Source organism: Protopterus annectens, chromosome 7.part0 (assembly GCF_019279795.1).
Source record: "Protopterus annectens isolate FY-2018-M chromosome 7.part0, PAN1.0, whole genome shotgun sequence".
Taxonomy (NCBI): Eukaryota; Metazoa; Chordata; order Ceratodontiformes; family Protopteridae; genus Protopterus; species Protopterus annectens.
Window position 1 is genome coordinate 35,242,025 of NC_056739.1, and position 16,579 is coordinate 35,258,603.

General features: G+C 36.3%; 1 protein-coding gene across 3 annotated transcripts in view; it reads left to right on the top strand.

The window, feature by feature from the left end:
• The window catches only part of PSRC1 (proline and serine rich coiled-coil 1), a 909,216-nt gene that overhangs the window by 407,046 nt on the left and 485,591 nt on the right, over positions 1–16,579 (top strand). The window lies entirely within an intron of this gene.

Below are 16,579 nucleotides of genomic sequence, written 5' to 3' on the forward strand. Positions count from 1 at the left end.
TATTGTCTCAGCACAACTACCAAATTCTGCACACTCCGCTCCAAACGTTGAATCTTGCAGCGTGGCTAAACAACTAATTTCACCCTTGACATCTTTCAGCAAACCTGTGATGGATGTCATTTTGGAGGCTAGAAGGCCTAGTACTAGAAAATCTTATGCTGACAAATGGAAAAGATTCTGTGCCTGGAACCAATCACAAGGAATAAGCACAGCAATGCCCAATATTCCTCAGATTCTGCAATACTTAACTGAGATGCTTCACAAGGGCCTATCTTTTTCTTCCATAAAAATCCATGCCTCTGCCATTTCAGCTCATTACAACACAGAACCTCCCCTCTTCTCTTGTCCTCTGCTAAAGCAATATCTCAGAGGGGTCCAAAAATGTAAGACCTCCCAGGAGAGCACCAACTCCTACATGGGACCTCAATTTTGTTTAGGAAAACTCAGTCTACCTCCTTTTGACCCAGCTGCTACTGCAGACCTAAAATTTCTCTCTTGGAAAACAGCTTTCCTTTTAGCAGTCACTTCAGCTAGAAGGATTTCAGAATTACAGGCTCTTATGGCAGTGGAGCCTTTCATTATTTTTCATCCGGACAGGGTGGCTCTCAGGACCAAACCATCCTTTATGCCTAAGGTGGTATCCAGTGTGGCTCTTAATCAGATCATTCTTCTGCCAACTTTCTTTCCCAATCCACAGAACAAGGGTGAACGGATTCTGCATTCATTGGATGTACACAGACAACTTACATTCTACTTAAACAGGACAAAATCTCTAAGAAAATCTGAACAACTACTGGTGGCATTTGCTGCAGGGGCAGAGGGAAAGGCTATTTCAAAGCAGACTATTTCCAAATGGATAAGCCATTGTATTTGTTTCTGCTACATGCACTATGGTAAACATATCCCCAAGGGGATCAGATCTCATTCCACCAGGGCTGCATCTACTTCTGCAGCCTTTCTCAGAGGGTTTCCTACCAGAGACATTCTAGAAGCTGCTACCTGGAGCTCAGTTCATACGTTCATCAAACATTACCATTTACCTCTCTTCTCTAAATCCAGAGCTGGCTTTGCCACTGCGGTCCTGCAGGGCCATATAGCTGCTCCTAATGCTGTATAAATCCATCCTCCCAACCATAGCTTTGGGATTTTACCCAAATGTAATGACTGCAACAGTGAAACACGAAGAACATAGTACAGTTGTGTACACTTACCATAAATGTAGATGTTCGAGTGTATTCACTGTTGCAGTCCTGGTTACCCACCCTCCAGCCCCCTGTTTTTCTCTTACTATACCTCTCCTTTCTTTTACTATGATTAAAAGCCTTTTTGGTGTATTTGCTTTTGTTTGGAGGTATATGTTTTGTGTTTTAAAATATAAATATATATATATATATATATATATATTTTTTTTTTTGCTTCCCTTTGGGGGGCACCTGACATCTGGGGCAAGAAAAACTGATGTTATGGCGTCGGCTGCATGTTTTATACCCCTGACGACCTGATGTCATGGAAGAAGGGTCAGCAACCAACGCAGGACCCAAGACTTTGTTAATCAGGCCGACTGAGGGCAACCTGCCAGCAGATTACCCAAATGTAATGACTGCAACAGTGAATACACTCGAACATCTACATTTATGGTAAGTGTACACAACTGTACTTTCCTTGGCTTACGCCACCCAAGAAAGTTATTTTCCTGTGCCCCTGTCGAGCAGGACCACAGAAGTGATCCACTGGGTGTATTTCCTTTTTCCCATGCACTCATCAAGATTTTTCTTGAAGAGTGCTAATGAGGGACTTTGCTTGACATAGATGGGTAGGTTGTTCCAGAGTATAGGAAGTCTCTGGGACAGGAATCTATCCCTCCTGCATGTCCTGTTTATTGTGTTGACAAGGTTTAGGTCCGTACACAGTGTAGCTCGGAAGGATTGGGATTTCTTTAGGTGTAGCATGTCCAACAGCTCTGGGTTTGACATAGCTTTATATGTGAGGCAGAGATCACTGCAGAGTAGGCAATATGCTACGAAGTAAAGCTGGAGTTTTTTGAGACGGTCAGTGTAGGGCATCTGTTTGAGGCCAGTAATCCTCTTTGTGAGGTACTTTTGTGGCCTTTCCAGCTGCTGCAGCTGTCTTGTGAGGTGCATTCCAAAGGAGGCGTACTCTATAAGGGGTCTAATGAGTGTCGAGTAGAGGGGAACGACCTCTTTTCTTCCTGAATGTATACCCTTTTGTGATGAGGTGTGCCAGTAGAAGAATTTCCTGACTACTGTGGCGATGTGATTATCAAAGGAGAGACTACTGTCCATCTGGGTCCCAAGGTTTCTAATCACACATTCCACGTTAAGTAGACTGCAGCTTATGTGGTAGTTCATGGGTACAGAGTTTTTACCAAAGCGGATGACCATGCACTTTTTGGCATTGAGCTTGAGGCGATGGCTCTGACACCAGGCATCTATTTCAGTGAGGCCCTTCTGTAGGATGTCCACATCATTTGCACTTCCACTAAGTGGTGTCTGTTTGTCTCATCTTTATTCCTCTCCCAGATTTGGAGAAACACTTGAATGCTTTCAGAAAACATCATCTCCTAGCCATTGAAAGTATTCTTTTTTTATTGCCCCTTATCAGATTGTCTCCATAGAGACATGAGAACCAGACACACAGTTACCTGTACTGCAAGCATTCATTTATTTGCTAGAGGAACATATTTTATTATATTCAGTGTTCTTTTTTATTTGCTTCCCCTTAAAACTTGTTACTAGATTAAGTCAAGAACCTTAAAGCAGTCATTCTGCTACACAAGAGTAAGACAAAAATATATACATTTTTCTTATATTGTGCTCTCTTGTCCAGACTTTTCTTCGTTTTTTTTTTTTCACATTGCAATGCCTGCATTTCTTAAAAATAAACAAGGAGAAAGAAAGAAGGAAAAAATAGGGGCACCTGTTTATTTTAGCAAACCTGTTACATTCCAGAATAACTGAGAATGCTTTACTTTTACCAATTAGTTTGCCATGCGTTGTAAGAACAAAATATTGTCTTATTTACAGTTAAGTCTTTCCTTCCTCACTCCTAATTAATGATATGAAGTAGGGCATAAGCTTTGGAGTCCCTACAAGTTTAATAAAGTCAAAGAAGTCCAATATTTCCAGGTTTTCTTGTTCTGTCATGTTTCACAAATGTAATTAATGCTTTGCAATCCCACATTTCTTTGTCAATTTTTGAGTTGTTGGTTTTCTTCCTGTTGATCTCCATCTCCCAAGTCCGCTCTCTGCTTCATTTCCAATGTCCTCCTGGTTCTTCTAGTCGACTCTTGTGCTTTTTTCTGTCTGTCTGTCAAGCACAGGCTGTCTGTGGACTTTATTACCAGAATAACAAGAAGCAGATTCTCCTTCTGTTTCACATCTTACTTTTTTTTTTTTTTACAGACTTTTGTATTTCCTTCTTGGCATTTTCTGCATCAAAAAATGATTCTGACCCTACAGGAAAGAATATTCTGAAGATAGCTAGGTACATCAGTTTGAATCTCAAGCCTACTTCTCGACATTCCCTGAATAGTGGGATACATTTACTCCTCTTCTGCCTGGTGTCCAGTGAGTGATAGTTTCCCACGAACACTTTACTGTCTTCCACTTTTAGTACTTTGTGCTTCTGTCACAGTTTTGTCAGAATCAACTCCTTCTGCTGATGACATTGAATCTGTACTATTAAAGGCCTAGGTTACTTTCTCATGGCCGGGTTCAGAGCATACACATGATGTGCCTTTTCAGTTAACAACTCCTGCTGTGGAATGCCAGACTGGTTGTTTATTTGTGCTTTCAGAAAATTAATATAGTCCATTCCTTCCAGTTTCTCTGGTACAGTAGAAAATCTCAGGTTTTCTGTATGTGCTGTGTCCTCTAATTCTGCCATTTTTTGAAACATCTCTTCTTGAGCAGTCTCATAGTCGGCCAGCCTTTTCTTCATTTCAACCTCTGATTTTTGTAGTGTTTTTAGCCCATCTGAATATCTGTGTAAAGCTTCTTCCATTTTTCCAGCCTTTTATTATTTGAATTGATATATTCCTTCAGTGTTTCGTTTATTTTAATCAGCTTTGAGCACACTCTAGGTTACTGGAAGTCATGTATTGCACCAAAGCTAGAGCTTGAACTGCCTTTTCAGCTGCAGGATTCTTCCCAGACTGTCTCTTCTCTTAAATGATTTTCTTTCAAGTTCTCTGAATTTGTTTTTTTTTTGCTGGCATTCAGGCAGTGCAATTACTTGGGAGTTACTGAAATTTACCCCAAAAGACAAATTCACTGGCTCTCTTCACTGAATTTCTGTTTTCACACTGGGAGAACTTTAAGTTGTTACTTAGTGTGCAGCGATCTTGAAAATTAAACTCTTGTATTATCTTGCCAAAATAAAGTCAGTTAGGAAAGCTGAGCAGCTGCTTATCTCCTATGATAGATTAAATCCCTGTGTCAAAGCAGACTATTTCAAGATGGTTGTCCTGTTCCTTTTTATAGTTCACAGCGTAGTAAATCTATCCCAAGCAGAATCAAGACACATTCTACTAGTCTTGTCTTCTTTGATAGCATATTGGAAAGGGTGGACTTCTAATGACACCTACTCGGTCCTCTGTACATACTTTTACAAAGCCTTGCAAACTATTATTTCTCCAGGTCCAGGACATGTTTTTGCCGGGAACCGTACTCCAGGGGCTCCTGGATCCTAATCCTTCCTCTCCCCTGGCTTGATGAGCTATGATGATCGACCTATATAGCTCTAGGCTATTGCAGCAGTGAGAATGATGAACATAGTACAGTTGTATAAGTAAACTTACCACAACAGTAACGTTCGAGTTCCACACTACTGCAGTAACTGTACCTTTCCTTTTTATGCATATAGTTACTTTTTTTGAGATAAATTATTTGTTCCATACTTTTTGAGGTTTCAGGATGGGTATACTCTGTCTTTTTTGGCAGGCAAGAAAGCGCTGAAAAAACTGGTGCCCAGGCTGCTGTTTTTTTTTTTCGTGTGGAGCTCTTGACAGCAGCCTTGGTGCATGTGTGGAGGGGAGCCAAAGAGTTTAGAAGCTGGCCTGGCATTATATCTCAAACAGCTGTAGGCTACTGCAACAGTGAGGAATTCAATCATCTGCTGTTACAGTAAGTGTAACTTACACACAGCTGTACCTTGTTATCCATATCCATTATCAATAAGTGTAACTTACACACAGCTGTACCTTATCCATATCCATTATCAATAAGTGTAACTTACACACAGCTGTACCTTCTTATCCATGTCCGTTATCAATAAGTGTAACTTACACGCAGCTGTACCTTATCCATATCCATTATCAATAAGTGTAACTTACACACAGCTGTACCTTATCCATATCCGTTATCAATAAGTGTAACTTACACACAGCTGTACCTTATCCATATCTGTTATCAATAAGTGTAACTTACACACAGCTGTACCTTATCCATATCCATTATCAATAAGTGTAACTTACACACAGCTGTACCTTATTCATATCCATTATCAATAAGTGTAACTTACACACAGCTGTACCTTGTATCCATATCCATTATCAATAAGTGTAACTTACACACAGCTGTAACTTGTATCCATATCCATTATCAAAAAGTGTAACGTACACACAGCTGTACCTTATCCATATCCGTTATCAATAAGTGTAACTTACACACAGCTGTACTTTATCCATATCCATTATCAATAAGTGTAACTTACACACAGCTGTACCTTATCCATATCCATTATCAATAAGTGTAACTTACACACAGCTGTACCTTGTTATCCATATCCATTATCAATAAGTGTAACTTACACACAGCTGTACCTTATCCATATCCGTTATCAATAAGTGTAACTTACACACAGCTGTACCTTATCCATATCCGTTATCAATAAGTGTAACTTACACACAGCTGTACCTTATCCATATCCATTATCAATAAGTGTAACTTACACACAGCTGTACCTTATCCATATCCATTATCAATAAGTGTAACTTACAAACAGCTGTACCTTGTATCCATATCCATTATCAATAAGTGTAACTTACACACAGCTGTACCTTGTTATCCATATCCATTATCAATAAGTGTAACTTACACACAGCTGTACCTTATCCATATCCATTATCAATAAGTGTAACTTACAAACAGCTGTACCTTGTATCCATATCCATTATCAATAAGTGTAACTTACACACAGCTGTACCTTGTTATCCATATCCATTATCAATAAGTGTAACTTACACACAGCTGTACCTTATCCATATCCATTATCAATAAGTGTAACTTACACACAGCTGTACCTTATCCATATCCATTATCAATAAGTGTAACTTACACACAGCTGTACCTTATCCATATCCATTATCAGTAAGTGTAACTTACACACAGCTGTACCTTGTTATCCATATCCATTATCAATAAGTGTAACTTACACACAGCTGTACCTTGTTATCCACATCCATTATCAATAAGTGTAACTTGCACACAGCTGTACCTTATCCATATCCATTATCAATAAGTGTAACTTACACACAGCTGTACCTTATCCATATCCGTTATCAATAAGTGTAACTTACACACAGCTGTACCTTATCCATATCCGTTACCAATAAGTGTAACTTACAGCTGTACCTTGTTATCCATATCCATTATCAATAAGTGTAACTTGCACACAGCTGTACCTTATCCATATCCATTATTAATAAGTGTAACTTACACACAGCTGTACCTTGTTATCCATATCCATTATCAATAAGTGTAACTTACACACAGCTGTACCTTATCCATATCCATTATCAATAAGTGTAACTTACACACAGCTGTACCTTATCCATATCCATTATCAATAAGTGTAACTTACACACAGCTGTACCTTGTTATCCATATCCATTATCAATAAGTGTAACTTACACACAGCTGTACCTTGTTATCCATATCCATTATCAATAAGTGTAACTTACACACAGCTGTACCTTATCCATATCCGTTATCAATAAGTGTAACTTACACACAGCTGTACCTTATCCATATCCATTATCAATAAGTGTAACTTACACACAGCTGTACCTTATCCATATCCATTATCAATAAGTTTAACTTACACACAGCTGTACCTTGTTATCCATATCCATTATCAATAAGTGTAACTTACACACAGCTGTACCTTATCCATTATCAATAAGTGTAACTTACACACAGCTGTACGTTATCCATATTCGTGATCAATAAGTGTAACTTACATACAGCTGTACCTTATCCATATCCGTTATCAATAAGTGTAACTTACACACAGCTGTACCTTGTATCCATATCCATTATCAATAAGTGTAACTTACACACAGCTGTTACCTTATCCATATCCATTATCAATAAGTGTAACTTACACACAGCTGTACCTTGTATCCATATCCATTATCAATAAGTGTAACTTACACATAGCTGCACCTTATCCATATCCATTATCAATAAGTGTAACTTACACACAGCTGTACCTTATCCATATCCATTATCAATAAGTGTAACTTACACACAGCTGTACCTTATCCATATCCATTATCAATAAGTGTAACTTACACACAGCTGTACCTTATCCATATCCATTATCAATAAGTGTAACTTACACACAGCTGTACCTTATCCATATCCGTTATCAATAAGTGTAACTTACATACAGCTGTACCTTATCCATATCCATTATCAATAAGTGTAACTTACACACAGCTGTACCTTATCCATATCCATTATCAATAAGTGTAACTTACACACAGCTGTACCTTATCCATATCCGTTATCAATAAGTGTAACTTACACACAGCTGTACCTTGTTATCCACATCCGTTATCAATAAGTGTAACTTACACACAGCTGTACCTTATCCATATCCATTATCAATAAGTATAACTTACACACAGCTGTACCTTATCCATATCCGTTATCAATAAGTGTAACGTACACACAGCTGTACCTTGTAACTATATCCATTATCAATAAGTGTAACTTACACACAGCTGTACGTTGTATTCATATCCATTATCAATAAGTGTAACTTACACACAGCTGTACGTTGTATTCATATCCATTATCAATAAGTGTAACTTACACACAGCTGTACCTATCCATATCCATTATCAATAAGTGTAACTTACACACAGCTGTACCTTATCCATATTCGTGATCAATAAGTGTAACTTACATACAGCTGTACCTTGTATCCATATCCATTATCAATAAGTGTAACTTACACACAGCTGTACCTTGTATCCATATCCATTATCAATAAGTGTAACTTAAACACAGCTGTACCTTGTATCCATATCCATTATCAATAAGTGTAACGTACACACAGCTGTACCTTGTATCCATATCCATTATCAATAAGTGTAACTTACACACAGCTGTACCTTGTATCCATATCCATTATCAATAAGTGTAACTTACACACAGCTGTACGTTGTATTCATATCCATTATCAATAAGTGTAACTTACACACAGCTGTACCTATCCATATCCATTATCAATAAGTGTAACTTACACACAGCTGTACCTTATCCATATTCGCGATCAATAAGTGTAACTTACATACAGCTGTACCTTATCCATATCCGTTATCAATAAGTGTAACTTACACACAGCTGTACCTTGTTATCCACATCCGTTATCAATAAGTGTAACTTACACACAGCTGTACCTTGTATCCATATCCATTATCAATAAGTGTAACTTACACACAGCTGTACCTTATCCATATCCATTATCAATAAGTGTAACTTACACACAGCTGTACCTTGTATCCATATCCATTATCAATAAGTGTAACTTACACACAGCTGTACCTTGTATCCATATCCATTATCAATAAGTGTAACTTACACACAGCTGTACCTTATCCATATCCATTATCAATAAGTGTAACCTACACACAGCTGTACCTTAACCATATCCATTATCAATAAGTGTAACTTAAACACTGCTGTACCTATCCATATCCATTATCAATAAGTGTAACTTACACACAGCTGTACCTTGTATCCATATCCATTATCAATAAGTGTAACTTACACACAGCTGTACCTTGTATCCATATCCATTATCAATAAGTGTAACTTACACACAGCTGTACCTTGTATCCATATCCATTATCAATAAGTGTAACTTACACACAGCTGTACCTTGTTATCCACATCCGTTATCAATAAGTGTAACTTACACACAGCTGTACCTTATCCATATCCGTTATCAATAAGTGTAACTTACACACAGCTGTACCTTGTATCCATATCCATTATCAATAAGTGTAACTTACACACAGCTGTACCTATCAATATCCATTATCAATAAGTGTAACTTACACACAGCTGTACCTTGTTATCCATATCCATTATCAATAAGTGTAACTTACACACAGCTGTACCTTATCCATATCCATTATCAATAAGTGTAACTTACACACAGCTGTACCTTGTATCCATATCCATTATCAATAAGTGTAACTTACACACTGTTGTACCTTATCCATATCCGTTATCAATAAGTGTAACTTACACACAGCTGTACCTTATCCATATCCGTTATCAATAAGTGTAACTTACACACAGCTGTACCTTGTTATCCATATCCATTATCAATAAGTGTAACTTACACACAGCTATACCTTATCCATATCCATTATCAATAAGTGTAACTTACACACAGCTGTACCTTATCCATATCCATTATCAATAATTGTAACTTACACACAGCTCTACCTTATCCATGTCCATTATCAATAAGTGTAACTTACACACAGCTGTACCTTATCCATATCCGTTATCAATAAGTGTAACTTACACACAGCTGTACCTTATCCATATCCATTATCAGTAAGTGTAACTTACACACAGCTGTACCTTGTTATCCATATCCATTATCAATAAGTGTAACTTACACACAGCTGTACCTTATCCATATCCATTATCAATAAGTGTAACTTACACACAGCTGTACCTTATCCTTATCCATTATCAATAAGTGTAACTTACACACAGCTGTACCTTATCCATATCCATTATCAATAAGTGTAACTTACACACAGCTGTACCTTGTATCCATATCCATTATCAATAAGTGTAACTTACACACAGCTGTACCTTGTTATCCATATCCATTATCAATAAGTGTAACTTACACACAGCTGTACCTTATCCATATCCATTATCAATAAGTGTAACTTACACACAGCTGTACCTTATCCATATCCATTATCAATAAGTGTAACTTACAAACAGCTGTACCTTGTTATCCATATCCATTATCAATAAGTGTAACTTACACACAGCTGTACCTTGTTATCCATATCCATTATCAATAAGTGTAACTTACACACAGCTGTACCTTATCCATATCCATTATCAATAAGTGTAACTTACACACAGCTGTACCTTATCCATATCCATTATCAATAAGTGTAACTTACACACAGCTGTACCTTATCCATATCCATTATCAATAAGTGTAACTTACACACAGCTGTACCTTATCCATATCCATTATCAATAAGTGTAACTTACACACAGCTGTACCTTATCCATATCCATTATCAATAAGTGTAACTTACACACAGCTGTACCTTGTTATCCATATCCATTATCAATAAGTGTAACTTACACACAGCTGTACCTTATCCATATCCATTATCAATAAGTGTAACTTACACACAGCTGTACCTTATCCATATCCATTATCAATAAGTGTAACTTACACACAGCTGTACCTTATCCATATCCATTATCAATAAGTTTAACTTACACACAGCTGTACCTTGTTATCCACATCCATTATCAATAACTGTAACTTACACACAGCTGTACCTTGTATCCATATCAATTATCAATAAGTGTAACTTACACACAGCTGTACCTTATCCATATCCATTATCAATAAGTGTAACTTACACACAGCTGTACCTTATCCATATCCATTATCAATAAGTGTAACTTACACACAGCTGTACCTATCCATATCCATTATCAATAAGTGTAACTTACACACAGCTGTACCTTGTATCCATATCCGTTATCAATAAGTGTAACTTACACACAGCTGTACCTTATCCATATCCATTATCAATAAGTGTAACTTACACACAGCTGTACCTTCTTATCCATATCCATTATCAATAAGTGTAACTTACACACAGCTGTACCTTATCCATATCCATTATCAATAAGTGTAACTTACACACAGCTGTACCTTATCCATATCCATTATCAATAAGTGTAACTTACACACAGCTGTACCTTATCCATATCCATTATCAATAAGTGTAACTTACACACAGCTGTACCTTATCCATATCCATTATCAATAAGTGTAACTTACACACAGCTGTACCTTATCCATATCCATTATCAATAAGTGTAACTTACACACAGCTGTACCTTATCCATATCCATTATCAATAAGTGTAACTTACACACAGCTGTACCTTATCCATATCCATTATCAATAAGTGTAACTTACACACAGCTGTACCTTGTTATCCATATCCATTATCAATAAGTGTAACTTGCACACAGCTGTACCTTGTTATCCACATCCATTATCAATAAGTGTAACTTACACACAGCTGTACCTTATCCATATCCATTATCAATAAGTGTAACTTACACACAGCTGTACCTTATCCATATCCATTATCAATAAGTGTAACTTACACACAGCTGTACCTTATCCATATCCATTATCAATAAGTGTAACTTACACACAGCTGTACCTTATCCATATCCATTATCAATAAGTGTAACTTACACACAGCTGTACCTTATCCATATCCATTATCAATAAGTGTAACTTACACACAGCTGTACCTTATCCATATCCATTATCAATAAGTGTAACTTACACACAGCTGTACCTTATCCATATCCATTATCAATAAGTGTAACTTACACACAGCTGTACCTTATCCATATCCATTATCAATAAGTGTAACTTACACACAGCTGTACCTTATCCATATCCATTATCAATAAGTGTAACTTACACACAGCTGTACCTTTTATCCATATCCATTATCAATAAGTGTAACTTACACACAGCTGTACCTTATCCATATCCATTATCAATAAGTGTAACTTACACACAGCTGTACCTTATCCATATCCATTATCAATAAGTGTAACTTACACACAGCTGTACCTTGTATCCATATCCATTATCAATAAGTGTAACTTACACACAGCTGTACCTTATCCATATCCATTATCAATAAGTGTAACTTACACACAGCTGTACCTTATCCATATCCATTATCAATAAGTGTAACTTACACACAGCTGTACCTTATCCATATCCATTATCAATAAGTGTAACTTACACACAGCTGTACCTTATCCATATCCATTATCAATAAGTGTAACTTACACACAGCTGTACCTTATCCATATCCATTATCAATAAGTGTAACTTACACACAGCTGTACCTTATCCATATCCATTATCAATAAGTGTAACTTACACACAGCTGTACCTTATCCATATCCATTATCAATAAGTGTAACTTACACACAGCTGTACCTTATCCATATCCATTATCAATAAGTGTAACTTACACACAGCTGTACCTTATCCATATCCATTATCAATAAGTGTAACTTACACACAGCTGTACCTTATCCATATCCATTATCAATAAGTGTAACTTACACACAGCTGTACCTTATCCATATCCATTATCAATAAGTGTAACTTACACACAGCTGTACCTTATCCATATCCATTATCAATAAGTGTAACTTACACACAGCTGTACCTTGTATCCATATCCATTATCAATAAGTGTAACTTACACACAGCTGTACCTTATCCATATCCATTATCAATAAGTGTAACTTACACACAGCTGTACCTTATCCATATCCATTATCAATAAGTGTAACTTACACACAGCTGTACCTTATCCATATCCATTATCAATAAGTGTAACTTACACACAGCTGTACCTTATCCATATCCATTATCAATAAGTGTAACTTACACACAGCTGTACCTTATCCATATCCATTATCAATAAGTGTAACTTACACACAGCTGTACCTTATCCATATCCATTATCAATAAGTGTAACTTACACACAGCTGTACCTTGTTATCCATATCCATTATCAATAAGTGTAACTTACACACAGCTGTACCTTATCCATATCCATTATCAATAAGTGTAACTTACACACAGCTGTACCTTGTATCCATATCCATTATCAATAAGTGTAACTTACACACAGCTGTACCTTATCCATATCCATTATCAATAAGTGTAACTTACACACAGCTGTACCTTATCCATATCCATTATCAATAAGTGTAACTTACACACAGCTGTACCTTATCCATATCCATTATCAATAAGTGTAACTTACACACAGCTGTACCTTGTATCCATATCCATTATCAATAAGTGTAACTTACACACAGCTGTACCTTATCCATATCCATTATCAATAAGTGTAACTTACACACAGCTGTACCTTATCCATATCCATTATCAATAAGTGTAACTTACACACAGCTGTACCTTATCCATATCCATTATCAATAAGTGTAACTTACACACAGCTGTACCTTATCCATATCCATTATCAATAAGTGTAACTTACACACAGCTGTACCTTATCCATATCCATTATCAATAAGTGTAACTTACACACAGCTGTACCTTATCCATATCCATTATCAATAAGTGTAACTTACACACAGCTGTACCTTATCCATATCCATTATCAATAAGTGTAACTTACACACAGCTGTACCTTATCCATATCCATTATCAATAAGTGTAACTTACACACAGCTGTACCTTATCCATATCCATTATCAATAAGTGTAACTTACACACAGCTGTACCTTATCCATATCCATTATCAATAAGTGTAACTTACACACAGCTGTACCTTATCCATATCCATTATCAATAAGTGTAACTTACACACAGCTGTACCTTATCCATATCCATTATCAATAAGTGTAACTTACACACAGCTGTACCTTATCCATATCCATTATCAATAAGTGTAACTTACACACAGCTGTACCTTATCCATATCCATTATCAATAAGTGTAACTTACACACAGCTGTACCTTGTTATCCATATCCATTATCAATAAGTGTAACTTACACACAGCTGTACCTTATCCATATCCATTATCAATAAGTGTAACTTACACACAGCTGTACCTTATCCATATCCATTATCAATAAGTGTAACTTACACACAGCTGTACCTTATCCATATCCATTATCAATAAGTGTAACTTACACACAGCTGTACCTTATCCATATCCATTATCAATAAGTGTAACTTACACACAGCTGTACCTTGTTATCCATATCCATTATCAATAAGTGTAACTTACACACAGCTGTACCTTATCCATATCCATTATCAATAAGTGTAACTTACACACAGCTGTACCTTGTTATCCATATCCATTATCAATAAGTGTAACTTACACACAGCTGTACCTTATCCATATCCATTATCAATAAGTGTAACTTACACACAGCTGTACCTTATCCATATCCATTATCAATAAGTGTAACTTACACACAGCTGTACCTTATCCATATCCATTATCAATAAGTGTAACTTACACACAGCTGTACCTTATCCATATCCATTATCAATAAGTGTAACTTACACACAGCTGTACCTTATCCATATCCATTATCAATAAGTGTAACTTACACACAGCTGTACCTTATCCATATCCATTATCAATAAGTGTAACTTACACACAGCTGTACCTTATCCATATCCATTATCAATAAGTGTAACTTACACACAGCTGTACCTTGTTATCCATATCCATTATCAATAAGTGTAACTTACACACAGCTGTACCTTATCCATATCCATTATCAATAAGTGTAACTTACACACAGCTGTACCTTGTTATCCATATCCATTATCAATAAGTGTAACTTACACACAGCTGTACCTTGTTATCCATATCCATTATCAATAAGTGTAACTTACACACAGCTGTACCTTATCCATATCCATTATCAATAAGTGTAACTTACACACAGCTGTACCTTATCCATATCCATTATCAATAAGTGTAACTTACACACAGCTGTACCTTGTTATCCATATCCATTATCAATAAGTGTAACTTACACACAGCTGTACCTTATCCATATCCATTATCAATAAGTGTAACTTACACACAGCTGTACCTTATCCATATCCATTATCAATAAGTGTAACTTACACACAGCTGTACCTTATCCATATCCATTATCAATAAGTGTAACTTACACACAGCTGTACCTTATCCATATCCATTATCAATAAGTGTAACTTACACACAGCTGTACCTTATCCATATCCATTATCAATAAGTGTAACTTACACACAGCTGTACCTTATCCATATCCATTATCAATAAGTGTAACTTACACACAGCTGTACCTTATCCATATCCATTATCAATAAGTGTAACTTACACACAGCTGTACCTTGTTATCCATATCCATTATCAATAAGTGTAACTTACACACAGCTGTACCTTATCCATATCCATTATCAATAAGTGTAACTTACACACAGCTGTACCTTATCCATATCCATTATCAATAAGTGTAACTTACACACAGCTGTACCTTGTTATCCATATCCATTATCAATAAGTGTAACTTACACACAGCTGTACCTTATCCATATCCATTATCAATAAGTGTAACTTACACACAGCTGTACCTTGTTATCCATATCCATTATCAATAAGTGTAACTTACACACAGCTGTACCTTGTTATCCATATCCATTATCAATAAGTGTAACTTACACACAGCTGTACCTTATCCATATCCATTATCAATAAGTGTAACTTACACACAGCTGTACCTTATCCATATCCATTATCAATAAGTGTAACTTACACACAGCTGTACCTTATCCATATCCATTATCAATAAGTGTAACTTACACACAGCTGTACCTTATCCATATCCATTATCAATAAGTGTAACTTACACACAGCTGTACCTTATCCATATCCATTATCAATAAGTGTAACTTACACACAGCTGTACCTTATCCATATCCATTATCAATAAGTGTAACTTACACACAGCTGTACCTTATCCATATCCATTATCAATAAGTGTAACTTACACACAGCTGTACCTTATCCATATCCATTATCAATAAGTGTAACTTACACACAGCTGTACCTTATCCATATCCATTATCAATAAGTGTAACTTACACACAGCTGTACCTTATCCATATCCATTATCAATAAGTGTAACTTACACACAGCTGTACCTTATCCATATCCATTATCAATAAGTGTAACTTACACACAGCTGTACCTTATCCATATCCATTATCAATAAGTGTAACTTACACACAGCTGTACCTTATCCATATCCATTATCAATAAGTGTAACTTACACACAGCTGTACCTTATCCATATCCATTATCAATAAGTGTAACTTACACACAGCTGTACCTTATCCATATCCATTATCAATAAGTGTAACTTACACACAGCTGTACCTTATCCATATCC